This window comes from Musca autumnalis, unplaced genomic scaffold (genome assembly GCF_047663935.1).
Source record: "Musca autumnalis isolate F117 unplaced genomic scaffold, ASM4766393v1 scaffold_1, whole genome shotgun sequence".
NCBI lineage: Eukaryota > Metazoa > Arthropoda > Insecta > Diptera > Muscidae > Musca > Musca autumnalis.
In genome coordinates, this window is record NW_027411644.1 from 83,512,314 (window position 1) to 83,539,682 (window position 27,369).

Here is a 27,369-nt window from a genome sequence, read left to right on the forward strand (position 1 = left end):
GCTATCTGTATCTGTTACCAGATTACCTTGCTGGTCTCTACAGGAGGATGTGTCTGTACCAAAGCCATCTGTTTGATGTTTCACTCTTTGGTAGAACTTTCGGACTTCAATCTGGCTCCTGTACATCTCGATTTTTTCACACTCCCGCTTTTCCTTTTCTCTCTTTTTTTGCGGAAAAGACATTTCTCTTCTCTCCTTTTCTCTCGATATCTCTCTCGTGCGCTACGCGTTGCTACTGAATGTAAAGTAGCTCTATATGCGGCATTTTTCTCTTCGGTAGCAGCACGACACTCCTGGTCATACCATAAATTCCTTTGTGGAGGTCTCTGGTATCTAAGTATGGATTTTGTGGCTGTTTGCATGGAGTGGCCAATATTTTGCCATTGTGTTGTTATGTTATCGGGACTAGGAGTGCTCTCATTAAGCAATTGGGCTAGTTGAGTGGAATATGCTGTGGCTATCTGTAGTGGTCCGAATCAATGTTTGCGCCTCGGACCGATCGTACATCCAACACGCTCGATGAATGTCTTCCATCTATCACAACATGATCAATTGAAGAGGTAAAATGTACAATTTCCATAATGAAACTTATATTTGATGGCATTGACTATGTTTTTACGGAAAAAGATATTGAAAATTCGTTTTCTAACTTTCTTAAAAATAAATTCTTTGTAAATGACTTGTTGTGCTATTTTTAGTATCATTACTCTAGTTTACGATAAAACGAGATTCAGCTGCCTCCAGCTGCCACCCTGTAAGTTATTCGCCTTATACCACGCCTGTATAATCGCCAAAATTCCGAAAATCGGGAGCTACGTTTATATGGGAGCTATACCTAAACGTGGACCTACATATATTTTTTTCCCGGAGGTATGGTGTTCCCCCCGAAGTCAAAATACAAACTTACAGCCAACTCGGTTAGAAAATTTGGTTTAAATCGTCAAAATACCGAATATCGGGAGGTACGTTTATATGGGACCTACAATCTAAACTTGGACTTATAATGGACATTTGTTGCACGGAGGTGTGGTGATCGAATTGGAAAATTTGTCTAAAATCGTCAAAATTCCGAATATCGGGAGGTACGTTTATATGGGAGCTATACCTAAACGTGGACCTACATTCATTAAATTTTTTTTTCTCTTTTGGGCTCGTTATAAAACTATGTTTAAAATTTCGAGGCGGTACCTCGATTATAACTATTTTTGGCACTCCTTTCCATACAAGTGGGACCACTGTGCTCGTGATGACTTGATTTGAAAATTAAAATAAGTAGACAAGAAACGGTAGGCTTTGTCGGCAGCTAAATATCCTCAATCTGTGAATGTATAAAAAAAAAAAAAACAAATAAAAAAAATGTTAAGTTCGGCCGGGCCGAACTTTTTATACCCTCCACCATAAAATATTCTGAAGTAAAACGGAATAATTATTTTCTTTCCTGTCCACAATTTTAGGTGACCACTGAGACTTAAATAAGGTAAACAAGTGAGCAAAGGCTACAGTGAGGACGGGGCCGACCATGTGATACCCTACACCACTACCTCTGTACATAAGCTTTTCACTGGTAAACATTTCTTTTAGGGAATATAATCCGACTACCACCAAACATAATATGCCTCTTTCTCTCTGGGACCACCATAAACAACCAAAATTTCGTGACCATCCGAGCAAATTATGTTTGGCTTCTTCCTATGTGGGACCCGATCAAAATTGCGAGCTGCAGAGTGAATCCAAAAAATTGGAAAATGGGATGCATTACCGACTATTGCGATATCTCTGTTGTTTGACCACCTGCGTCAACCTACTTTACATCGTTGTAAAGGTGATATTTTCTACTTTTCTTTTCAGTTTTGGTTTTGATATACCACTTAACGAAACAGAGATATTGGCTTTGAAATAAAACGTTGACATTTTCTCCAAATAAGTTTTTGCCCATTCCGACCCCTGAATATTTTCCGACCATCATCAAAATCAATAGGCTTCTACCTCTGTGGGACTCCCATTAACCCCCAAAATTTCGTGACGATCCGATCAAAATTGCGACCTGTAGCGTGATTTCCAAAAAATGGAAAAATGGGATGTATTACCAACTATTGCGATATCTCCGTTAGTTGGTCACCTACGCCGACTTGGTTGCATCATTGTAAATATGGGATCTTCTACTTTCATAGCCAGGCTTTCTATTGGAAAGTCCCCAACCAAAGCTGTGATATTCGTCATTATAATTAAAATTGCTAGAATGAAAATTTGGGTTTTATTTGCGTCTATTGTAATATCTTCGTTGCTTTTGGTATATCCCATATAGAAGCTGAGGTATTCGCTTTGGAAAACAACGTTGTCTTTTTATCCAAATAAGCGTTTTGAACATTACGATCCCTAAATATTATCGTACCATCACCAAAATCAATAGGCTTCTTCCCCTCCGGGACCCTCATCAACACCCAAAACTTCGTGACGATCCGATCAAAATTGCGACCTGTAGCGTGATTTCCAAAAAAGTGGAAAAATGAGATGTATTACCGACTATTGCAATATCTCCGTTATTTGTCCACCTACGCCAACCTACTTTGCATCATTGTAAAGGTGGGATAATCTAATTTCATAGTCAGGCTTTGCTTTTAGAAGCTCCCCAACCAAAGCTGTGATATTCGTCATTATAATTAAAATCGCAAAAATGAAAACTTGTATTCTACCAGCGGCTATTGCGATATCTTCGTTGTTTGACCACCTACGACAAGCTACTATACATCGTTGTAAAGGTGATATTTTCTACTTTTATTTGCTTTTGATATACCCCATATAAAAGCGGAGATATTCGTTGACGTTGACTTTTTCTTCAAATAAGTTTTTTGCCCATTCCGACCCCTGAATATTATCCGGCCATCACCAAAATCAGTAGGCTTCTTCCCCTCCGGGACCCTCATCAATACCCAAAATTTGGTGACGATCCGATCAAGGTTTAGATGGACAGACGGACGGACACACATTGCCAGATCGACTCAGCTCGAGACATTCATTTTGGTATACATATATAAGTATGGGTCTACGACCATTATTTTGATGCGTTACAAACTTTTTGGCCAAAACCAACTTATAATACCCTCCCCACATAGTGGTGTAGGGTATAGAAAGTCATAACAAATGTATTCAATCGGTGTGGAACCTTATATGGGGTAAATCAAAGTGTGGAAGTTTTGTAACCACTGGGAAACTCAAATGTCGATTTACAAATAGTTCGGTCGAAAATTGTAGCTAAAATCTTCAAAATACCAAAAATCGGGAGGTAACGTTATATGGGGACTGTTTCAAAAAGTGGTCCTCGGCTTACAGTTTTCGAATGTGGTATTTTGGGAAACCTCAAATGTCAAATTACAGGTAGTTCGGTCAAAAATTTTACCTAAAATCCTCAAACTACCGAAAATCGGGAGGTACCGTTATATGGGGGCTATACCAAAACATGGTCCTCTGTTGACAGTGTTTAGTGGAGATGTTTTGTGATCACTAGGAACCTCAACTGTCAAATTACAGGTAGTTCGGTGAAAAATTTTAGTTAAAATCCTCAAAAAACCAAAAATCGGGAGGAACCATTATATGGGGCATATACAAAACATGGACCTATGTTGACAGTTTTAGGTGGAGATGTTTTGTGATTACTAGGAACTTCAACTGTCAAATTACAGGTAGTTCGATCTAAAATTGTAGCTAAAATCCTCAAAATACCAAAAATCGGGAAGTACCATTATATGGGGGCTATACCAAAACATGGACCTATGTTGACAGTTTTAGGTGGAGATATTAGTGTTTACTAGGAACCTCAACTTTTAAATTACAAGTTTTATTAGTCCATACTTCCCGAGAAAATAGCCCGAAGTTGTAAAAAAATCCTGTGGCACAAAGTGTAGTGGTTGGAGGGCACGATAATTGTCGAACGGATGAACCGATTTGGTTCAAAATTTACTTACTTAGGTGGCCCATTACAGAACATTTGTTCCATAGACCGAACTAGAAAAGATATCCAATTCTCTCTGTTTAGTGCTTCGCTTTCTGGAATACCGCCCCTTGTCATCTCTTCATCCACCTGTTTGCGCCATCTATTCTTTGGCCTGCCAATTCTGCGTGCTCAGTAGTCCATTCTTTTATGGTTATTCGTGTTTGTTTCATGAATTGAAAACATAAAAAAACTTTTTGACCTAATTATATAGGCACTACATCAGTATAAAAGTCGGGGATATCATACACCTTTGTGATAAATTTGAATTAACATTTTCTAAGCTATTTATCGTCGAAGAGGCATTCTTCCAGGCCATTTTTGGAGCATTTATGACACCTGTTTGCGTCATCTATTCTTTGGCCTGCCAATTCTGCGTGCACCGCCATGTGGCCCGAATTTATACGCCTTTTTAGCGGGTTCATCATCGCTCATTCTTATTATATTGCCTAGCCAACGTAATCGCTGCATCTCGATACGTTTAACAATTTTAATGTCGTTGTATAGCAGATACAGCTCGTGGTTCATACGACGTCGATATTCACCGTCAACGCAGATTGGTCCGTAGATCTTTCGAAGAATTTTTCTCTCAAACACGCAAAGCACTGCCTTATCTGCTTGCGCAAGTACCCAGGTTTCGGAACCATACATCAGCACGGGTAGTATCAGTGTTTTGTAAAGCGTTATTTTTGTTTGACGAGTTGTGGCTTTGTTTTTAAAGTGCTTAGCCAAAGTAGCCAATACAATTCTTCTTTTTATTTCACAACTGATGTCGTTTCTTGTGTTTACGGCGGTGCAACCAACTTCAACACTTGGTCCGATCTCAATGGTCGCATTGCGCGTCGACCCGATCAGCATGGTCTTCTCGCCGTTTACCGCCAGACCCACTTTAGCAGATTCTCCTTCGACCTTCATAAAGGTATCAGTTATCTGATCGTCCCATGATGTCTATATCATCAGCATAAGCAAGTAACATGTGGCTATTGGTGTAGATGTTGAAAAGATCACACGAAATGCTGTCTCCTTGCCTGAAACCTCTTGTGGCACAAAACTTTTCGGAGAGGTTCTTTCCTATTTTAACTGAAGAGTCATTTTACAAAGCCGGATGAGCGGGTATACCAAATCCAGACATGGCTTGGAATACCTTTGAACGTAGCGGTCTGTCGAAGGTTGCATTTTAATCTACAAAAAGGTGGTAGGTGTCGATCTGCATCTCTTGGGTCTTATCCAGGATTTGCCTCAGGCTAAATATCTGGTGTTGGACTTGTCAGGTCTAAGGCCGCATTGGTATGGTCCAATTATTTCGTCGACTATGGGCTTTAGTCGTTCGCACAATATCCCTCACACTATCTTGTAGGCGATAGGGAGAAGACGTATTCCCCTATAGTTGGAGCATAAAGTCTTATATCCTTTCTTATGGACGGGACACAGGATGCTCAGGTTCCAATCGTCGGGTACGCGTTCTTCCTGCCAGATGGTGCTAACTAGCTGATGCATACACCTTATCAGCGTGTCGCCTCCGGTTTTAAACAGCTCGGCTGGTAAGACATCGGCTCCTTCTGCTTTATCATTCTTCAGCCGGTTGATTGCTGTTTTTACCTCATCTTGGCCGGGCGGTATACATTCTATACCATCTTCTGGGATTGGATCTGTGGTATCATCGTCAACGCTACTATTGGATACCAGCAGATTGGAGAAATGTTCCTTCCATATCCTGAGCACGCTATCAGTATCTGTTACCAGATTACCTTGCTGGTCTCTACAGGAGGATGTGTCAGTTCCAAAGCCATCAGTTTGATGTATCACTCTTTGGTAGAATTTTCGGACTTCATTCTGTCTCCGGTACATCTCGATTTGTTCACACTCCCGCTTTTACATATCTTTCTTTTTCCTGCGGAAAAGACGTTTCTCCTCTCTCCTTTTCTCCCGATACCTCTCTCGTGCGCTACGCGTTACTACTGGTTGTAGAGTAGCCCTATATGCCGCATTTTTCTCTTCGGTAGCAGCACGACACTCCTGGTCATACCATGGATTCCTTGGTGGAGGTCTCCGATATCCAAATACTCATTTTGCGGCTGTTTGCATGGAGTGGGCAATGTTTTGCCATTGTGCTGATATGTTATTGGGACGAGGAGTTCTTTGATTAAGCAGTTGGGCCAGTTGAGTGGAATATGCTGTGGCTATCTGTTGTGATTGCAGTTTACCGATGTCCAACTTCCGTGTTGTGTCTGTTCGCACTTTGTTTGCTACGTTTAATCTGGTTACGTACCTTTGCTGCAACAAGGTAGTAGTCCGAGTCTATGTTTGCACTTCGGAACGGCCGTACATCCAACACGCTTGATGCATGTCTTCCATCTATCACAACGTAATCAATTTAATTTCTTGTTCTTTTATCTGGCGACAGCCAGGTGCCCTTATGAATATCGAGATGCTTAAATCTGGTACTGCTAACTACCATGTTTCTTGCAGCTGCAAAGTCTATCAGCCTCATACCATTGTCAGGTGTTTCACTGTGGAGACTTAATTTTCCGACTGTTGGGCCAAAGATATTCTCATTTCCAATTTTAGCATTAAAATCGCTTAGTATAATTTTAATGTCATGGGCTGGGCAACGTCATAAGTTTCTTCTAACCGCTCGTAAAATATATCTTTGGTCTGTTCGTCCTTGTCTTCAGAGGGAGCATGAGCGCAAATAAAGCTGATGTTAAAGAATTTTGCTTTTAATCGAATTGCAGCGAGTCTTTCATTCACTGGGGTGAAGCTGGAGACCAAATGTTTTAACCTCCGACCAACTACAAATCCGCAACCAAACTCATGCTTTGTGTCATGGCAGCTATAATACAGTGTGTGAACTTTAGGTGTTGCTGTGGCGCCTTTCCCGTTCCATCGTATTTCCTGTGCATCTGCCAATGCGTAAACTGCACCGTTTTTTTTCATAGTAGGCTGTTTTTTCTAGGGGAGGGTTACTAACCTCGTTACTAACGACGCCCAAACCCAAGTTTTTAACGCTCTTATGGGTGAACGCGCGGCACATGTTAGCTCACTACCTTTAACGGGTGTTAAAGGCAGTTCCCCAGGTGACCCCACGGTGAGGTCAGTGTCCACTTGGGATGAAAGAGGGACCATGATAAATCCTGGGCTTTGCCATGTTGAAGCCGGTCAGGACCGTTCCTTGGTATCTTCCTTCCCCTACGTTATATCATAGATTTTGTTAATTTTTCTTCCGAAAATTCGTAACAGCTGCTCTAATAGCCTTAATTCCAATGAATAACTGCGATTTGCTTCACTTACATAGTGGTGCGTATACATATTATTATTTTTTTAGGTTATGGAGCGTATACAAATTATGAATGCATTCATCTAAACATACATCACGTCTACGCACTTATGGCACTTTCATTGCTATTATAACGGAATACATACAAAATATAAGTATATACATAGCTTATTCTCTGAACGTAAACTAGATTGTCTTTATTACCATAGAGTCTATGGCATAGACTCAATTTGTTGTAAGCAAAATTCCCAACTGAAATTAAAGCAAAATGAGTTTATTACTCTTTCAAAAGAAACAGAAAACACAATTCCATTCATGAGCATTATTGACAACTCCATAGGGGAAATGAAATTGAATTAAATGCCTTGAGGGATGTCTTCGGAGGATGTGAAAACAAATACATACACACACTCTACTTCATTATCATCATGATAATGATAATAAATTATGTTTGGTCTCTTGCTTTCTACTGTTTGCCTTTTTAATTTCATTTCTTTTTTATTAATTTTGTTTTGTTTCGTTTCTTTTACAAAATGCGTGCCAGACACATAAATGTCCTTGTGCGGTGTAGACAAGAAGACGCAAGGTTGTGCTCTTTTTTGTTTACCCAGCTGATTTTATGATAAAAATTTGTTTAGAAAACGGTTATGCTAAAAGGAAAATGCTTTTTGGTTGCGTTTTTTTATTTTTTTCACAAAGGTTTTCCTAAATGTTGTGTGTGTATCTATGGTTATGTAGGGCGTTAAATGAAATTGCACTACACTTGGCTGTTTGGCGTACTCCTGTTTCATATAAGCTCCCAGTTTCTGTGTTTGTTGTTGTTACTGATGGGTGGGAGGATGTAAAAATGTTTGTTTCCTCTACGAGTACCAGCAAGCAGCTCTTCGTCGTTATTTCCTCTACTTGGTGTGGAGCAATATTTGCCATTGAAGTACCACACGACAGATGATTCGTTTCGTTTTCATTGACAATAGAACGTTGTAGGAGGAGGAGGATAGGAAAGATGACGACGATAATGCCAACAATTCTTTTGCAAGTGAAGAAAAAACAACTGAATTAATGTGTTAAATAGAATTTAAGAAGGGAAACATTTAGTTTTCCATTTTTAGGGTGTGTTAAAATGTAATAGAGAAAATTTAATAAAAAAAACTCTTCATGTAATCCTCTTTTGATAAAAAAATAAAAAAAAAAACACTTTTACTTTTTACATCTTCAAGAACCACAATTTTCAATAATATTTTTAATATAAAAATATTCATTTTTTGTCTTCAGTAATTCAAATATTAATTACACATTTTTTTTAATTTTTCATTCACTTTCACTTGTATAATTTAAATCTTTTTTCTGGAAATATTTAAAAAAAATTCTTTTCTTATTTAATCGCACCTTTTTTTCTTGTAATTTAATTTAGTTTTGCATTATTTTAAAATAACTTTAAGTTTTCTTTAATAGTCGCGTATCTTTGTGCGTCAATGTATACCCCTTAAATACCGTTAGAATACTGAAAAAGTCCTTTTTTCTGATAAACAATCCAGCATCCTTTTTCTTGGTAATCCTTGCTAAAGAAAACTTTCAATTTTCAAAAGCTTTATCTTAAGGAACTTTTAAAATCTATTCAACAATTTAAGCTCTACATAACATCTGAACATATGTTTCGATGCTCCCTTCATTTTACTCTCTTTTTCGAGCAGTGTTGCCATTTTAGCGTTTTTATACCATCAGGATTTTGTGCTAACGAGGGTATATACACTTTCATACGGGCGAAATGTGCCTCATCGAAACAATGGTTTTAGACCCCATGTATGTTTGGACGAAATTCGTTTCAGACAATTTGGAGCCGATTTAGCAATGTCCGTTCGTCTTCCTGTCTGGCTGGTTGGTGCGCACGATAACTCTCGAACGGATGATCCGATTTGGTCCAAAATTTGGCTTTCGTAATATGTTGTCCAAACTTAGTTTAAGTTCGAAGATGAGCCATATCGATCCACTCTTTCAGGTACCTCCCCTACAAAAGTTCGGAAATGTTCGGAAAATTTGTGAGAACGATAACTCTTAAAGGGAGTAACCGATTTGGTCTATACTTTGCACGTTGTGAAATTGCTACCAGACATAGATGAGGTTTAAAATGTGGACGCTATCGGTCCAACTCTTCGGGTACCTCCCACACAAAACTTCGGAAAAGTTCAGTTTAGGACATGCTCTCCGATCGCTTTGAGTTTTGTTGTAGCAACTTTTATTCGCTGTCCCCATTACGAAGATACAAGTTTTATCAGGGGCAAGTCCATACTTCCTGAGAAAATAGCCCGAAATGTGCAAAAATCCCATTGCTCTCGAACGGATCTGCCGATTCGGTCTAAAATTTGGCCATGGTAATATTTTGTCCGAATTTAGTTAAGTCTGAAAGTGAACCATATCGGTTCATGCCTTTAGGTACCTCTCCAACAAAAGTTCGAAAATATTCGAAACATTTGTACCCACGATAACTCCTGAAAGCAGTAGCGGATTTTGTCCATACTGTGTCACATCATAATATTTCTACGAGACATAGATCAGGTTGGAATATGGACTATATATGTATATCAACTCTTTCAGGTACCTCCCACATAAAATTTCGAAAATTATTCGCTGCCCCCATTACGACGGTGCAAGTTTTTAGGGGCAAGTCAAGTCCTCAGAAAATAGCCCGAAACCTTTAAAAATCCCAATGCACTATGCGTACGATAACTCTCGAATGGATCAGCAGATTCGGTCCAAAATTTGGGCTTCGTTATATTTAGTCCAAACTGAATTTAAGTTTGAAGATTGACACTATCTGTGCGCAACTTCAGGTACCACCCCACACCCCTAAAAATTAAAAATGTCACTAAAATAGTACGCTCTATATCTGCTGAATGGATCAACCTTTCGAACCATGGATCTCCTAATACTTTATCAAATATAGTTTTACTTCAGAAATCGGTCTTCTCCTTAAGATCTGTTAGAAGAATCTTTGGAATTTTTTTCCGATGATATTCTTTGATTTCCTATTTAAGCGATATTATGATTTTCGTGGACAAATTTATGCTTCCTGATATCGTAGCCCAAAACCTCTAAGTTATACGGTGATCAACTGAAATGACTGGTGGGCACAAAATGTATCGAAAGGAATGGCTACCAAAATAAGATCCACTTCCAAAATGGACTATGTCGGTCCATTCCTTCAGGTACATCCTCCGCAACACATTTGAGCTTCAAACCAAATATATTTTTTGTCGGCAAGTTCATACATACCGGTATTATTAGTTTCAATCCTCAGAGGCTGAGGGTATATCTCTGTCGGCAAAGCCGACTGATACCTTTTTACTTGTTATATTTTATATTTTTATACCCTCAGCCTTTAGGCTATGAAGGGTATATACACTTTCATACGGGCAAAATGTGCCTCATCGAAATAATGGTTTTAGACCCCAAGTATGTTTGGACGAAATGTGTTTCAGACAATTTGGAGTCGATTGAGCAATGTCCGTCCGTCTGTCTGTCTGTCTGGCTGGCTGGAGCGCACGATAACTCTCGAAGGGATGAACCGATTCGGTTCAAATTTTGGCTTTCGTAATATTTTGTCCAAACTTAGTTTAAGTTCGAAGATGAGCTATATCGGTCCACTCCTTCCGGTACCTCCTCCACAAAAGTTCGAAAATGTTCGGAAAATTTGTACGCACGATAACTCTTGAAGGGTGTAACCGATTTGGTCCATACTTTGCCCATCGTGGAGCGTGTACCAGACTTAGATCAGGTTTTAATATGGAATCAATCGGTCCACTCCGTCGGGTACCTCCCACACAAAATTTTGGAAAAGTTCAGTTTAGGAACATCTCTCGAATCGCTTTGATTTTTGCTTTAGCAACTTGTATTCACTGCCCTCCATACGACGGTATAAGTTTCATCAGGGGCAAGTCCATACTTCCTGAGAAAATAGCCTGAAAGTTGCAAAAAACCCCTATGACACCGTGTGAGGAGGTTGGAGGGCAAAATAACTCCCGAACAGGTCTGCCGATTCGGTCCAAAGTTTGGCCTTAGTAATATTTTGTCCAAACATAGTATAAGTTCGAAGATAAGCCATATCGGTCCACTCCTTCAGGTACCTCCCCCACAAAAGTTCAAAAATGTTCGGAAAAATTGTGCGTACGATAACTCTTGAAGAGAGTGGCCGAATTGGTCCATACTTTACACATCCTAATATATCTACCAGATATAGATCAGGTTCAAATATGGACTATATTTGTCCACTTCATCCGGTACCTCCCACTCAAAATTTCGGATACATGTTCACTTTAAGACCTGCTTTCGAATCCCTTTGATTTTTGTTGAAGCAACTTGCATTGCTGTCTCAATTGCGATGGTAAAAGTTGTTTCAGGGGCAAGTTCATACTTCTTGAGCAAACATCCCTGAAGTTCTAAAAAACCCCTATGGTACCATATGTAGTGGCTGGAGATCCATTCTTTTTAATATCTCCTCCGCAAAACTTTAGATATTAAATCCTAATCAACATTTTTGTCAGTTCAAACGCCCAAAATTTTTAAAACTCCCTAAATACATGCGTTTTTTTGGAAAAAAATTGTTTCAATATACACAGGCTGAGGGTATATCTCTGTCGGCAAAGCCGACTGATACTTTTTTACTTGTTAATTCTATATTTTATATTATACTAGCGGACCCGGCGAACTTCGTCTCGCTATTAAGGAATAAAATTTCATACAAAAACTCAATTTTCGATTTTTCCAATTTTCCGACTTTTCCAGAGAGATTTTCCAAAATTTTTTTTCGTAAAGACCTTCTCCTCGAAAATACGAATAACTGGCAAAAAATTTTACAGAAATCGGCCTATCCGTTCTCATTTTATGAATTACTATACATTTTTTACACCATTTTTATATATATAGATATTTTGTATTTTATATTTTATATTTTACATTTGATATTTTTTATTATATACCTATAACTGTAATTAGTTTTTATATCTTCAATTACAGCGATTTTTTTTTGTAACTAAGAAGTTAACATTATTCTTCTCCCCAGTAAACAGAAAATTTTCGCCAACTAAAATGTATTTCGTAGAGAGTTAAAAGCTCCACTGTTCTGTTTGGAATTCTAACAATATACCCTCTTTCATTCTCTATCTCTCATTGTTTACATTCCATTTGTTAAATATCTTTTTTACTGTTTGATTTGGAGCTTGAAATTAAACTACAATCTCATTCATTTTTCCTCTCTCTCTCTTGTTCTCTCTGCATCTCTGTTTATGTTGCTGTATTTCTTCAATCTTTGCTTAGCTTCCCCTTTGCTTTGTTTACTTTTATTCTCGCCATGTAATTTTATAGCCGCCTATTATCATTGGTTTTGTTGGCTCCATGCCATCGTAAACAGCTGTTTCTTGTTGGGTTGGTTTTGTTTTCCGTTTGTTTTAACATTTTCGCGTACACCACAATTATTTGTAAATCAGCTGTTGAATGTGCAGAGATTCATTTTTGTTGTTGTTTTGCTATACAAGAGCTGTATGCAAGTAGTGGTCATATTATGGAGGGTATCACTAACACACTAACACATAAAGCTGAAAAAATGAAAACAACTGTCAGTGGGCCGCCGCGGTTCAGAGTCATATTTGTTTGTGCATGTAGATGTAGGTATGCATTGTGTTTTATTTTTGTTGTTTATTTGGTGTTTGAATACTCAGCCCCACCAACCCCACACTCACTGGAATGTTGTGTGGCGCCCAATGTTTTTTCAACGATAATTGAAGTGTTAATTTTGTCATAAATGTGTAGTTTTCCCCCCTCATGTTAGTGCTGCACACTTTGTAGTGCTACCCATTTGTATGTACAGATAGATGTGTTTCTATGTACTGTATATACTTTAGTGCGGAACAAATGTTAATTTGTTTTTCTTAGTTTGTAATTAGCCGTGTGTAAAGTTAGTGTTAATGATAATTGCCTCAATTTGTCAGCTATGGAATCCGTTTAGCCAATTGAAGGGAGTTTAAAGATTGGAAAAGAAATATTTTAATTAAGTATCTTTGTGGGAAGCGAATGTTTTGTTAAATTGTTTTAAAATAAACAGATAGAAGAGAGTATATAAAAATTGTTCTACTTTAAAGCGTATACATAATAATTCATATTTGTTGGACGAGTGTTGCGTATACGCTGAGGTAAACATTTTGAATCAGATATTTGGAATTTGTCATTTAGTTTTGGATTGGTCAAAGGAAAAATTTGTTTAGAAAATTCTAACACAGTTGGAACATGAACACAAATTTAAAAGATACCTCGTTATCATTCTGATCGTTTTGTCAGAAATATATTCGCTGACAGCTAAATGCCCTCATCCTATGACTGTACAAAAACCTATAATATGAGTAGTGAACCTGAATATATTATGAACAGGTCCCTAATTTAAAAAATAGATAGAATAGGCTTATGAGGTCTTCTTTTGAAAGAAGACCCTTATGAGGTCTTCTATTGAGAGGAAACCTTTACGAGTTCTTATTTTGATAGAAGACCCTTATGAGGTCTTCTTTTGATAAAAGACCTTTATGAAGCCTTTTTTGATAGAAGACCTTTATGAGGCCTTTTTTTGATAGAAGACCCTTATGAGGTCTTCCATTGATAGGGAACCTTCTTTTGATAGAAGACGCTTACGAGGTCTTCTTTGGTAGAAGACCTTTCTGAGGCCTTCTTTTGAAAGAAGACCCTTATCAGGTCTTCTATTGATAGGGAACCTTTACGAGCTCTTCTTTTGATAAAATACCCCTATGAGGTCTTCTAGTCATAGAATATCTTAATGAAGTCCTCTTTTGATAGAAGACCTTTTTGATGCCTTCTTTTGATAGAAGACCCTTATGAGGTCTTCTATTGATAGGGAACCTTTACGATATCTTCTTTTGATAGAAGACCCTTATGAGGTCTTCTTTTGATAAAAGACCTTTATGAAGCCTTTTTTGATAGAAGACCCTTATGGGGTCTTCCATTGATAGGGAACCTTCTTTTGATAGAAGACGCTTACGAGGTCTTCTTTGGTAGAAGACCTTTCTGAGGCCTTCTTTTGAAAGAAGACCCTTATCAGGTCTTCTATTGATAGGGAACCTTTACGAGCTCTTCTTTTGATAAAATACCCCTATGAGGTCTTCTAGTCATAGAATATCTTAATGAAGTCCTCTTTTGATAGAAGACCTTTTTGATGCATTCTTTTGATAGAAGACCCTTATGAGGTCTTCTATTGATAGGGAACCTTTACGATATCTTCTTTTGATAGAAGACCCTAATGACGTCTTCTTTTGATAGAAGACCTTTATGAGGCTTTTTTGATAGCAGACCCTTATGAGGTCTTCTCGTGATAGAATACCTTAATGAAGTCCTCTTTTGATAGAAGACCTTTTTGATGCCTTCTTTTGATAGAAGACCCTTATGAGGTCTTCTATTGATAGGGAAGGTGTACGAGCTCTTCTTTTGAGGCTTTTTTTGATAGAAGACCCTTATGAGGTCTTCTATTGATAGCGAACCTTTACGAGCTCTTTTCTTTTGATAGAAGACCCTTACGAGGTCTTCTTTTGATAGAAGACCTTTATGAGATCTTCATTTGATAGAAGACCTTTATGAGGCCTTCTTTTGAAAGAAGACCCTTATGAGGTCTTCTATTGATAGGGGACCTTTACGAGCTCTTCTTTTGATAAAATTCCCTTATGAGATCTTCTCGTGATAGAAGATTAAAGAAGACCTTTTTGATGCCTTCTTTTGATAGAAGACCCTTATGAGGTCTTCTATTGATAGGGGATCTTTACGAGATCTTCTAAGGTTTTCTTTTGATAGAAGACATTTCTGAGGAAGAGATATATAAAATAGTAGGTATTAGTCTTCCCATCACCATGTCACTGGGGTCGGCTCGACGAAGCTCACCACGCTTATTTGCTAGTCCCGGCGCTTCGGCTGGGAAATTGGGATATCACTTCGTGTATTCGACCAACGGGTATATGGTGAACGACTGCAGCAGTGATGTATCCCGGAAAGTCCTTTTTGCTACTCAAATGTCTTAAGGGCGGTTCTCTGAGGCTGGAATTCTCTGAAACTACGTAAATTAGTTTTCCCATGATTGATGATGTGACCTTCATAGGTGTTGAAGTCGGGTGGCCAGCTGATCAAGACAAGTATAGAGAGACGTTCCAAACAAAGGTGGGACCTTAGAGCTATCTATTTACTTATCCAGCGCTACACCCCTCTCATCATTACCTATAACCGAATGAAAGTCCTCTAAGAACAGTGTATCATTACCTTCCAAAAAGAGGCTAATATTGGGCCAGGCACAAACGAACAGACTGATGCAACTGAAAGGATAGTCTCCCACCTACAGTTCTGGTACGATCCTCCCTCAGTTCTTTGTAACCATTACAACGGTGTAAGCCGCTGTTATTGTTGAGTTGGGGTTTCTGCACCGCGTCTACCACAATATTCTCGTATTCTGAGACGACGACGACCCATTGTTCACCAAGACCGTCTACTGAGCTAACAAGGAAATTCAAGGATTCCTTATTCTCACAGCAGATAACCTTGATTCCACTTGCTCGAACACAACGCCTCTCACATGATCGCCGATAAGCAACCATTGATTGTCACTAATTTTGCCATCAGGATCAGCTCTATCAATCACCGCAACTCAAACTTCGTCTGGAACCCTCAATCGTTTGGTGTTGTTTTCAGCACTGCTAACCGCAAGATGAGATCCGAATGATACCTTGTGGCTATGGTTGGCCTGTGAGGCTAACTTGGCAGTGGTATATTTTTGAGTATCAATCTTTTGGTGGCAAGTGGAAGAGGTGGAGGGCTTGATTAGGCCAGACAACATCAGATTTTCAACGGTGACAAAAATACACCTCAGCGTGATGTTGACAATATTCTGAGTATTTCAGCCATGTAAAACTTATTTACAAATGCTATGCTAAGACTTGCCGTGTCACCGCCTTGCCGGGCCAAATTTTCAACGGTGGCAAAATACCCCTCAGTAATGTTGGCGACATTTTCTGAGTATTTTCAGTCATGTAAAACTTCTCTACAAGTGGTGTCTTAAGACACGCCGTTCGGACTCGGCGATAAACCGTAGGTCCCATATCATTGGGAGGGCTGCACTCATTGATATGAGAGAAGTCTCCCTTGTCCCTTATGGGATGTTTGTGGAACAATTATTATTATAAGACGGTATCTCCCGAAAATTGGCATTAAGAGTTCATTGGGCGTCTTTAATTTTCCATTAGAAACTGTTTCGTATCGGTCCCCATAGAACGGTCCTTCTTGATTTCCGGGATTTTAAAGGATTCATTAACAAACCGAATGGCTGAAATTAGGTACTTAGTTTTCGGTGGGAGTACACAATTTTCCGCCAGAAATTTGTCGGTATAGGTCCACGTTTTCATATAGCCCCCATAGAACGGTACCTTCCGATTGTTGGTATTTTCAAGGTTTTAGCCCAAATATCCCACCGAAAAGGTTGAACTATTTATACCCTTGCCATTTATGTTCCCTCCTTCCTCCTTTGTGTTGACTTTTAAATCTATAAAGATTTTTCGGAACGACCCATATTTTAGTCAACCCTTATGTTGACTGTCCGCCCAATATCTTCTACCCCTTCCTTGCTGGGAGAACGCAATTCCAATTGTTATGAAAAATTTATGAATGAAACTATTTGTTGTTGCTTGTTTGTTTGTTGCTTTGCCCGCCAAACATGAGCAGTGTAACGAAAACAAATGAGAGTGAAAGTCAAAGCTCTCATCTCATTTGTGAGAGTATTCAAGAGCAAAGAGTTTCCAAACTACGTGAAGAAAGTAACAGTAATACGTCATTACTGAAACAGCTGGTCGGTCATGTTAACTGGCCAATATAAACAACCCTCACTACAACATCAACACAATGCTCTCCGTACTCCAATCGAACAACAAAACAAAGCTTTTGAAAGTTCCTCATTTTCAGCCGTTGTTTTTCCCAAGAATTTGAATTTTCAGTTTCACTTTTGTTTTGGGGGAAAATGAACTTTTAAAAGTTCTTTGTTTCGGCATTAAGGAAAAGTTGCCTGTCCGAATGGCATTTACAGTTAGTTTCAGCTACGACGAGGTTGTGTTCGTAACACAATACCACATTACGCGTTATACGACAACGGCGGCGGGTAAAACAAATCATCTCCTCTTCAATTGAATTTCGGGTCATCAAAAGAAGCAAAAGTTTATATTTGGTGGTGGTGAAAAAAAATAATAAAATTTTAAAATTTGTTTAAATAAACAATTCATAAATTGGCCAAAAGCAAAAAAAAAATGATAAGAAGATGAGGAAAAGAGTGAAAAAAATGATGTGAAAACCGCAACCTCTTAAATAAAAATAAAACGTGATTTTTGCAAAAGAAAAATGTTTATCTAAAAAATTGGAAAAAAATCAAAGGAAACATTTTGAAATATTCAAATTTTCAAAAAAGAAAGAAAATAAAAAAATCTGTTTGGTGGTTTCTTTTTTGGATTACCCAGAATTCCCACAAGGTGAGCTGGAAAAATAATAATCATACACCCCAAATATATTCAGCGGAAGCTGTGCTAGCTGTTCTTGTTGTTGCTGCTGTATTGCTTGTCGTCATTGCCATTCTTGTGGTATAATGAATTTTCATTTCAAATATTGACTTAAAAAAAGTGTTTATGAAACACCTGGAAAATTTTTGGTGTACCTGGGAAAAATTTGACATGCCAAAAACATTGTTAATAATTTGTCAAAAAAAAAAACGTTTTCCATTAAACTTGTAATTCCACACCATGTCACTTACATTCCTTATGAACAACGAGAACAACAACAACAACATCCATCACCTTCATTGATTATTAATCACAGTAGATTTTCTCATTCGTTCTTCCTCTTGATGAACTTCCAATTACCTCTGCTGCTCACCACTCACTCATGTGGAGAGGGAAGTTAAGCATTAGCATTTCGTTTTCATATCCTCTTCCCGGCGTTTTCCTTTTTGGGGGGGAGGGAGGTTGGTTGGCGAAATGGCTTTCACTTCCTTTAATTCAATTCAACGTTTTCTCTTTGGATAGACTGGCAGTCAGCCAGTCTGCCTCTATTACTGCCTCTGTATAATGGCTGTGATGCTGTAGTGGTAGTTGTTGTTGCTGCTGTTTTTTGCTTACCTTCTTGTTGTTCTTCCTGTAACGAGCAAATTTTCTTGTTTGTCTATTTGTTGTAATATTTTTACTGGGTCAATATTTGACATGAATTTTTAATGAATCTACTTCGTGTTCTCTCTCTACCTGCATTTTTAAGGTCAGCTGTGGTATGTTTTGTTAGACAGGATGTTAGGATATTACTACAAATACAAGGTAACAACAAGTGGGAACAATGGGAAGTGGGTCAAAATAAGACCAAAAATGTAAAAAGAATCAGTTGGCTTTCGGATCATTATCGAGAGACCGCAAAGACTACAAAAATCTTTGTAGCTCTAATCAGAATCACAAGGACTAATTTCCATTACAATTCCAAAACAATCCTCGAACAGCTCTTGGGCTGACGGTGGTCCAGGATTGTACCGACATATTTTGCTTCCTGAGAAAGTGCCAAAGGAACTATGTCCAAAATTTGGGAATTTTGCGTTTCCTTGCGAATAACACAAGTTCCGTCTTCTCTGGGTTAAATCCAAGACCATTGTCATGGGCCCAGTTTGCCAGCTGGTAAAAATGTGAATCTTATCTAGTTGAGCATCTCATCAATCCATTTCACAAGAACAGAAGAAATTCCTGTGTTGCTGATAGCAGTATGGATGAACCAAGCCTCACATTATTGAAGGTCCCCTCTATATCGAGTAAAACCGCCAGGGTGAAGTTTGACCACCACCAACCACCTCATGTAGGACGGTGTTCCCTGTTTTGCTTTTGTCGTAGGCGTGCTGAGATCTGTTTGGGATCTACTTGGGCCATAATCTCCAGACCCTGTAAAATTTCAAACGTCTTTAGAAGAATAAAAGAATGAGGTCTATAGTCTTTGGGTAAATCGTTACTCGGGTTCTCCCCCATGGCGATGTAGGTCACCTTTACCTCTTTCCATAGACCAGGTACATATGTGTGAGAAACGCAAGCAAACCTTAATAATATTCGTCGGGATCGTTAGTACTGACGCTGCTGCATTCTGAAGCATTGCCTTTATTATGCCATCTGGTCCCGGAGATTTGTATGGGTGAATGCTCTCTCCAGAGGCTAGTTAATCTGTCTATCAGCTGTTCATCCTCTACAGTTCGGGTTTTGTTGTGACTTCTTGAAAGCAGGACACCATCAAAATCTGCACAACCGGGAAAGTGAACCGCTGATAACTGAACGAGAATCTATAGTTCAAAATTAGTCTAGGAACCGTCGCTCCGCTTAATACCATTTATTGATTTGAGGTCCTTAGAAGCTAGCTTGCGAAACTTAGCCGCTTCATTAACTCCCTCTAGCTACTTTACAAAGTTGTTTACTCCAACAAGATAGGTGATTGGACAGGAATCTTTATACCTGATTTGCTATAAGGATTCCTGTCCAAGTAGTTAGCTTTTTCGACAGAGTGAAAGCTATTGCCTCTTCACAATTTTGAAGGGTCCTGGGACAGAGTGATGTCGATATCGAAGGGTTTTTAGTAGTTTAGCAGAAGATTTATCTGCACAGAGCTAAGCTTTTCCTGCTTCATTGCTATTGGTGCTTTGGAAGGATTGGGAAGTATAACCTTCCTAGCCCGAAGTTGAGCATCCCTCCCCCATCGACTTCTCACATAGTCCTTCCCAGACATGTCGGTGGCAAATTTGATGACATGACCATCGTTTTTCTTAAAGGCGTAAAGAATTCTCAATTTTCCCATTTGAAGACCGACGTTATGTTCCTCTACTAACAATATTCGTCCCACTTCCATTGAATGCGGAGGGATTCATACTGAAGTCGCCATCCCACGCGGTATCTCTTTGAGAGGTACAACTGCCAGTTTGCTGCCTTCCCAAAGCGAGCCAGGGCCTTTAACTGCCTAAGCAAGAAAATCTGCTGATTCCTTATTTTCACAGCTAATCACCTTGACTCCCTTGTAAAGAGCAGTCTTGCCAATCTGTACATTCCTCTGGTCAACCACGTCCGAGATGAGGATGTCACTAAGACAAAGACAATCACTGATGCGTCCAGTGGATCAGCCTTGTCGATGATTGCTGGCCGAATGTTATCTGGAACAATCCGTCGAGCAGTATTGTCAACCTGCTTCGTATTAGACGAGCATGGGTTCACAGACATACAAGGTTTCGGAGAAGATGGACTTGTTGAAGAGATTTTGGTCTCTCCAGCAGTGATCTTCTCACTAACCTATAACGAGTGGTTTTATCAAAGGCTGAGGTTAGCTCAGCCGCTGCCAGGGTCGACTTAAGGACCCACAAGCCTTAAGTAAGGAAAACGATTAGTTGTACTTCAATGCTTTACACGGTGCGCCTTAACTAGTTTTAAATGGAAGGTGCTTACACCTGGGAAGTTTTTGCAGATTCTGAAACTACAATGCTCATAGATGAGAAATATCAAGAAACAAAAAAAAAAATCGCCGGAGGGATTTTCAAATAAATCGCGATTTAAGTTCACATTTTTAGCGGTTCTTTAGGTTTTCACGATTTTGCTTGGAAACCGCGAGTCCTATGTAAATGAGCATAAAGAAAATGTTGTAGCTGTGAAAATTGTACACAAGATTGACCTTTATGATGTTTTCACAGGATTTACCGTTTTTGAGATATAGAAGTTCAAATTGGGACAATGCACGGACTGTATCGCCCCTTTAGAAAACAATATCATGAAGGGTGCGCCTTAACTAACTTTCAATGAAAAACGCTTACACAGGGGACGTTTTCGTGAATTCTGAAACAGCAATGTTCATAGATGAGAAAAATCCCGAAACATCTTTTTCAGATGTACTTCGAAACATTCCAGTTGTAATCCGTTTTGTCCGTTTTAATTTTACGAATTACAACTAAAATGATTTGAATTACATGGGAAAAAGGTGTAGTGTAGGTTGGCTCAATGATGATCGTGTTGATGGGATCGTTTCGGTGCTGTTGGCTCGGTGATAATCCGGTGTGGGGCTCGGCTTAGTGCTATTCGGATGGCTGTCGGCTCGCCTCGGCTGTTGGTGGCTCGTTGGCAATCGTCGGTTGTGTCGCTCGGCTCTGGCTAATCGGATGCCGTCGGCTCGTTGTCAGCCATCGGGTGCTGTCTGGTAATTGGATGCTGTCGGACCGTAGACAGTCGTCGGCAACACTTGTATCGGCAATCCCGGCTTGGCGATACTTGGGTCGGCAGAACGATTGGTTTTCGACTGGGTGACGTTCGGGTGAATGGTGATACTCGGCTGTGTGATGATCGGTTGTACAACTCTCTAAATAGTAGAGTCGGGAATGGTTAGGTAACAGAGCGAACGAGTCGCAAGGATCGAACGAATCTCGAGTAGCGAACAAATCACAAGGAGTGAACGAATCGCGAGGAGCGAACAAATCGCAAGAAGCGAACAAATCGCAGGAGCCGACGGCTGTTGTTAGATTCGGTTCAAGTGACTGCTGTCATTGCCACACGTCTTATCTTGTACTTTGTTTAACGCCAGCCCTCAACCAATTCAGCGACTGAAACCATACATCTTATCCCTCTGGGTTTATAGAGGGAATGAGAAATATTTGTAAGCCGAGTCAACAGTAAATACACTGAACTCAACATTCTTATTAGTGAAGTAGTACAAATCAGGAATAGGTAATACAAGTGATATGTGTAATGAGTATGGTGTTGTTTCTACTGCAGTAATGAGACATTAGGGTGGGTAGTATTTATGGTTGGTAGGGTCATAATGTAGCGGTCACCTTCTTCTACACCGAAGCGTAAGATGAAAGAAAATGGACCGGTTGTGACAGTTCTTCATCTTCTTCACCACCACAGGTTGTGATTTTGGATTGATCGACTGTAGATCGGTGACCTTTGAAGCAATTGGCACTTCCACAAACCCATTATTGCTCAACCTGCTCGCATTTGCACTTGAGTCAGATGGTTTCTCTTTGTTCATCTGTTGACTCACTTCCATCATACTAAAGTGAAGTGAAACATTGACGGAGGATATGGACAACTTTTTTGGCTTCTTCCCAGACTTTTTGAAGGCTGTCCTTTTTCGAACAAGAAGTTGCTCCAGTTGCCACCTACTTAGTGGTCTCGATAAGGGCTGCTCCTGTTCTTGAAATGGGAATTTCGCTGATGAGAACTTCCCTCTTAGTTGTATGAGAATAGTTCCTTTCGAACTTCCTCACGAACTTGTGGTTAGATCTTATCACCTGAAATTCGCTTACACCGATGGTGTTGGGATGTTTGCCCTTTGATATGCTTTCTTGTCGAATGCTTCCTTGGATTTGGCATTTTTGTAACTTTGTGGTGTCAGTGACCCATCCGTCTTATTGAAGGATAATTTGTTTTCGTGACTTTCCTCCTCCAGCGCTATTTGCAAAGTTTGGCCCAGTGGGACAAGTCGTTTAAGCAGTTTTGCTCTCGGCTTGCGTATCAGTATCATGACTTGCGATTGGGAAATGGATCATTGTCGTGTCCATGGCTTTATCATCTTCTGTCAGAGATAAATTCTAGCAAATGTTATCCGGGATGCTCTCCCCAAAAAGATTGAGGTGTATCAAACTCTGTCTACTTAGACTTTCGTTAATATGGTCCAGTTCCGGAGTGTCGTCCCCTATAGCCCTTGGCTACAGTTCGTTTCTTTGCAGCATTAGAGCTTGGGGTGGTGGCGGCAGTAGTTAATTCGTTGTCAGTGTCCCTATTTGTGATGGTGTGGGATAGTAAAAGATTATTTTCGGCAGTTTTATTTGTGAAAGTTCGTATATCCATGAGATACTGATAAATGCATGGACTGAGGTCTACCGCAGCATAGCCTCCTTACCACGGAATGGACTTGACAACTAAGCCTAATACTCGTTGAATCCCTCAGGTATCAACGAGACTCCTTTCAAATACAGTTGGTACCCCACTGCAATCCTTGAAAAAACACCGGTACAGCCGGTGTTGAGGATCTCTTTTAGGGTAGGAGACCACTACCTGATAATATATGTCACACATCCCCTAGATATATTGTGGAGTAGTCGATTAACCTCATTGGCTTGCGATAATCCCTACTCCCTTTTTCAACCGGGCTTGTTAATAGAATTTAGTTTAAAGCTGTCGGAGCGGTGCACGGAAATAATTCCAACGGATGTAACTTCCAAAATGACTTTGTTCGCGGACACAGCTCACACTCTACCTCAAATCTAAGCAGATTGTGATTGATTTCAAGACACCCAACCCGTATTCGACGGTGGCGTATAAATTGTGTCGGTAGTCATACGCCCTAGTGTACAATTGTACCAAAAAAATCGCCAGAGAAATTTTGTAGAAAATATAAATCACTTTTTTCAGTTTGAATATTTATTTGAAATCACCATGGGGTCACTGGCTACAAAAACATATGGCCTTAATTGCCCCGCATTTTCACATAGTTTCTCCTCCTCCCTTTTCTACACTTTAAACATAAACATGTTTTTGTTGTTATTTCATCATCAGAACTCCCATTGACCTTGGTGTGCCACGAAGTGCTGGGAAAATGCCACAAATGAACGAACTATTTGTGGTAATCAATGGCCAATAAAATTGATTAATATTAAATTATTTGATTTTGCATAACAACAAGTTTATACCTCTCTCTCCCTCTCTTTTCTATGTGAATATCTTCCTACTCCCCACTCACGGTTAGTTAGTTCAGCAAATAATATCCGTTGTCTGGAGAGAGCAAAAAGTTCAAATGTTAAATTTATTATTAGTGGTGCTGGTTGTTCTTGGCTTTTTGTTTATTTTATTTTTTACTCTACTTTAGTTGTTGTTGTTATTTTGGTTGTCTTCCATGTGGGAACATTAGCTGTAGCCCCCACAAGTCAAGTCAATGGGAAATCAATGCTTTTCCATGTGGCAAATATTTGTTATTTTTTCGCATCGCAAAGCGGTGCAGTCAATGTCTACCAAGTGAGTGTTTTTAGAGAAAGAGAGGCCAAGAGAGGGAGTGAGAGCAGGAGATGGTTGTTTGTCTTTTGTTGCTATTTATTGGCTATGAAGTGTGAAAGATACCGACATGTGGGTCAAATCAAATGGAAAAATGTGTGACTTTTGAATAAATAAACCCAGATACACACACATTATGGGTGAGTGTGTTTGTGTGTGTCTGTGTGCAGCAAGTGTCTCCTTGTGAAGTTGTCACTCACATAAAGTTTATGGCGGAAATTATGTCGAAACATAACATGTGCGTGTGGGAGAAGATGTTAAGATGAAATTCCTGTTTGTCATTAAAAAAGAAACGATGTGTAAATATGGTTCCAAAGTGTTGTTGAAATTAACCCCCAGTTTTTGTAAAAAATTTTATTCTTCTCACACGAATTGTCAAATTTTGTAGATCGATTTACTCGTTTTAGCGCAAATGTAGTGCGCTGATTTTTAAATGTGGAATCCTTAACGATATATGGAACGGGTATACGAAAAATTAGATGTGTATGTCATCTGGGGGCTGAGCTATGAATGCCTAAATTATTACGAATATAAACGAACGAACAAAAATAAGTTACAAAAACTGGGGGTAAATTTGAATAGAATCGGAAGTTTGTTGATGGTATTCAATAAAATTGTTTGGAATTTATACGACATATGCATTCTTTCATTTCTTTTTTATCAATGTTGGAGGGATCTCAACATTCTTCTAATAGGAAGTTATAAGGCAAAGAAATTGCTGAATTTATACCGATTATAGAGGAATCTTAGGCTTACAATCATACCCACTCAAGTCCAACAGTTTTTCATCAGTAACAGAGGAAAAGTTATTTATGGATAGCTCCTACTGATGGCTATGCGAGACTTGTTTCAAGTAGTCAATGGGGAGATTGTTTGTGCGTTGAAGGGGTGGAGGAAAGGGTGTTAATGACTATCATCTATTGTAGATATAACTTACCATTGGAGCCTTTTCTTGCGAATATTTGGCGGCTAATTCTAGGCTTAGATGCAAATGCAACCTCTTCTTTGTGGTTCTCTAAGATGACGTCTGGCCATCAGAACAGCGCAAGAGGAGAGTTGCTGAGCGAGTCTGTGTTAGCGAGCGGTTTTGTGACTTTGAATGAACCATCGGATCTGTATACCTTTGATGGCCCTTCTGGTGTAAGCGACATTGACGTGACGATTGCAAATGGGACAGCATTTATTTGGCAGATTTGCAAAGACTTAAGTACACTGTGCGACAACAAAAAAAAAAAATGACAAGGAAAGTCGAGTAGATTATGAAAGTAGAGCTAAAAATATGAGACAGGTGTATCGGCGTTTTTAAAGTTTACGTCAGAAAGTAACCAAAATAGGCGGGGCAAGTTCCGCCCATTTTTAATTTCTTCGAAATATTCGAATTATGATATCTTGGAACTTTGCTTAGGAACAATTGCTATAGTTAATTACGTAAATGCCACCAAAGTAGGAGTGAGTCCCATCATTGTAGTTTTTTGGACCACACCAAATTGTACATGTGAGAGCCCATATGACACCAATATTTTCACTGGACCATAGCCGTAGACCTTTAGTGTATTTTCACATACAATATAAGCAACCAATGGCTTATCCTTAATACGCAATTTAAGTTAAAAGTATTAAAAATACGCAATTTTGGCAGGTCCGATCTGGTTTTTCTATATTTTTCAAATATATATTCACCACAAATGTTTTTAAAGCTATTTAAATTGAACACACAACATCATCTGTATGAATTTATAACCAACAAGTTAAAAAGTATCAGTCGGCTTTGCCGACAGAGATATACCCTCAGCCTGTGCAAATTAAAACACTTTTTTCACAAAAAACTTATGTATTTAGGGGGTTTCAAAATTTTGGTCGTATGAACCGACAAAAATGTTGATTAGGATTAAGTTCAAAAATATTGCGGAAAAGGTACTTAAAGGACGGTCCATAGACCATGGGGTGCCCTAGGGGATTTTTACACCCTTCGGGCTGTTTTCTCAAGAAGTATGGACTTGCCCCTGAAACAACTTTTACCATCGTAATTGTGGCAGTTAATGTAAGTTGCTTCAACAAAAATCAAAGTGATTCAATAGCAGGTCTTAAAGTGAACTTATCCAAAATTTTTTGTGGGAGGTACGGGATCGAGTGGACAAATATAGTCCATATTCGAACCTTATCTATATCTGGTAGATATTATGAGAATGTGTAAAGTATGGACCAAATCGGTCACTCCCATTAAGAGTTATCGTGCGCACAATTTTTCCGAATATTTTTGAACTTTTGTGGGGTAGGTACCTGAAGGAGTGGACCGATATGGCTTATCTACGAACTTAAACTTAGTTTGGAAACAATATTACGAAGGCCAAATTTTGGCCGGAATCGGAATTTCCGTTCGAGAATTATCTTGCGCTTCCACCCATGAACATGGTGTCATAGGGTTTGTTTTTCAACTTTCAGGCTATTTTTTCAGGAAGTACGGACTTGCGCCTGAGGAAACTTGTACCTTCGTATAGGGGACAGTGAATACAAGAGGTTACAACAAAAACCAAGGCGATTCGAGAGCAGGTCCTAAACTGAACTTTTCCGAAATTTTGTGTGGGAGGTACTCGAAGGAGTTTTCCGATTGAGTCCATATTGGAACCTCATCTAAGTCTGGTAGAAATTTCATAATGTGCAAAGTATGGACCAAATCGTTTACTTCCTTCAAGAGTTATCGTTCGCACAAATTTTCCGAACATTTTCGAACTTTTGTGGGGGAGGTACCGGAAGGAGTGGACCGATATAATCCATCTTTGAACTTGAACTAAGTTTGGACAAAATATTACGAAAGCCAAATTTTGGACCGAATCGGCAGATCCGTTCGAGAGTTATCTTGCGCTCCAACCACTACACACAGTGTCATAGGGTTTTTTGTAACTTTCAGGCTATTTTCTCAGGAAGTATGGACTTGCCCTTAATGAAACTTACAGCGTCGTATAAAGGACAGCGAATACAACTTGCGTAAACAA

At 39.2% G+C, this 27,369-nt stretch overlaps 2 protein-coding genes across 16 annotated transcripts in view; one reads left to right on the top strand and one right to left on the bottom strand.

Annotated features, from left to right (window-relative positions):
* Nucleotides 1-8,770, bottom strand: part of Nmdar1 (glutamate ionotropic receptor NMDA type subunit 1) — a 55,608-nt gene extending 46,838 nt beyond the window's left edge. The window contains exon 1 of the mRNA XM_073983266.1: nucleotides 8,652-8,770. The gene's annotated coding sequence lies outside the window, so the exon portion shown is untranslated. The remainder of the gene's footprint in view (nucleotides 1-8,651) is intronic.
* The window catches only part of Itpr (Inositol 1,4,5,-trisphosphate receptor), a 153,440-nt gene that overhangs the window by 12,594 nt on the left and 113,477 nt on the right, over nucleotides 1-27,369 (top strand). For 3 of the 15 annotated variants that reach the window (XM_073983228.1, XM_073983252.1, XM_073983236.1), the window contains exon 1: nucleotides 13,956-17,809. The exons of the other annotated variants lie outside the window; for them this stretch is intronic. The gene's annotated coding sequence lies outside the window, so the exon portion shown is untranslated. Of the gene's footprint in view, nucleotides 1-13,955; nucleotides 17,810-27,369 lie in introns of those variants that run through there. 15 annotated transcript variants of the gene reach the window in all.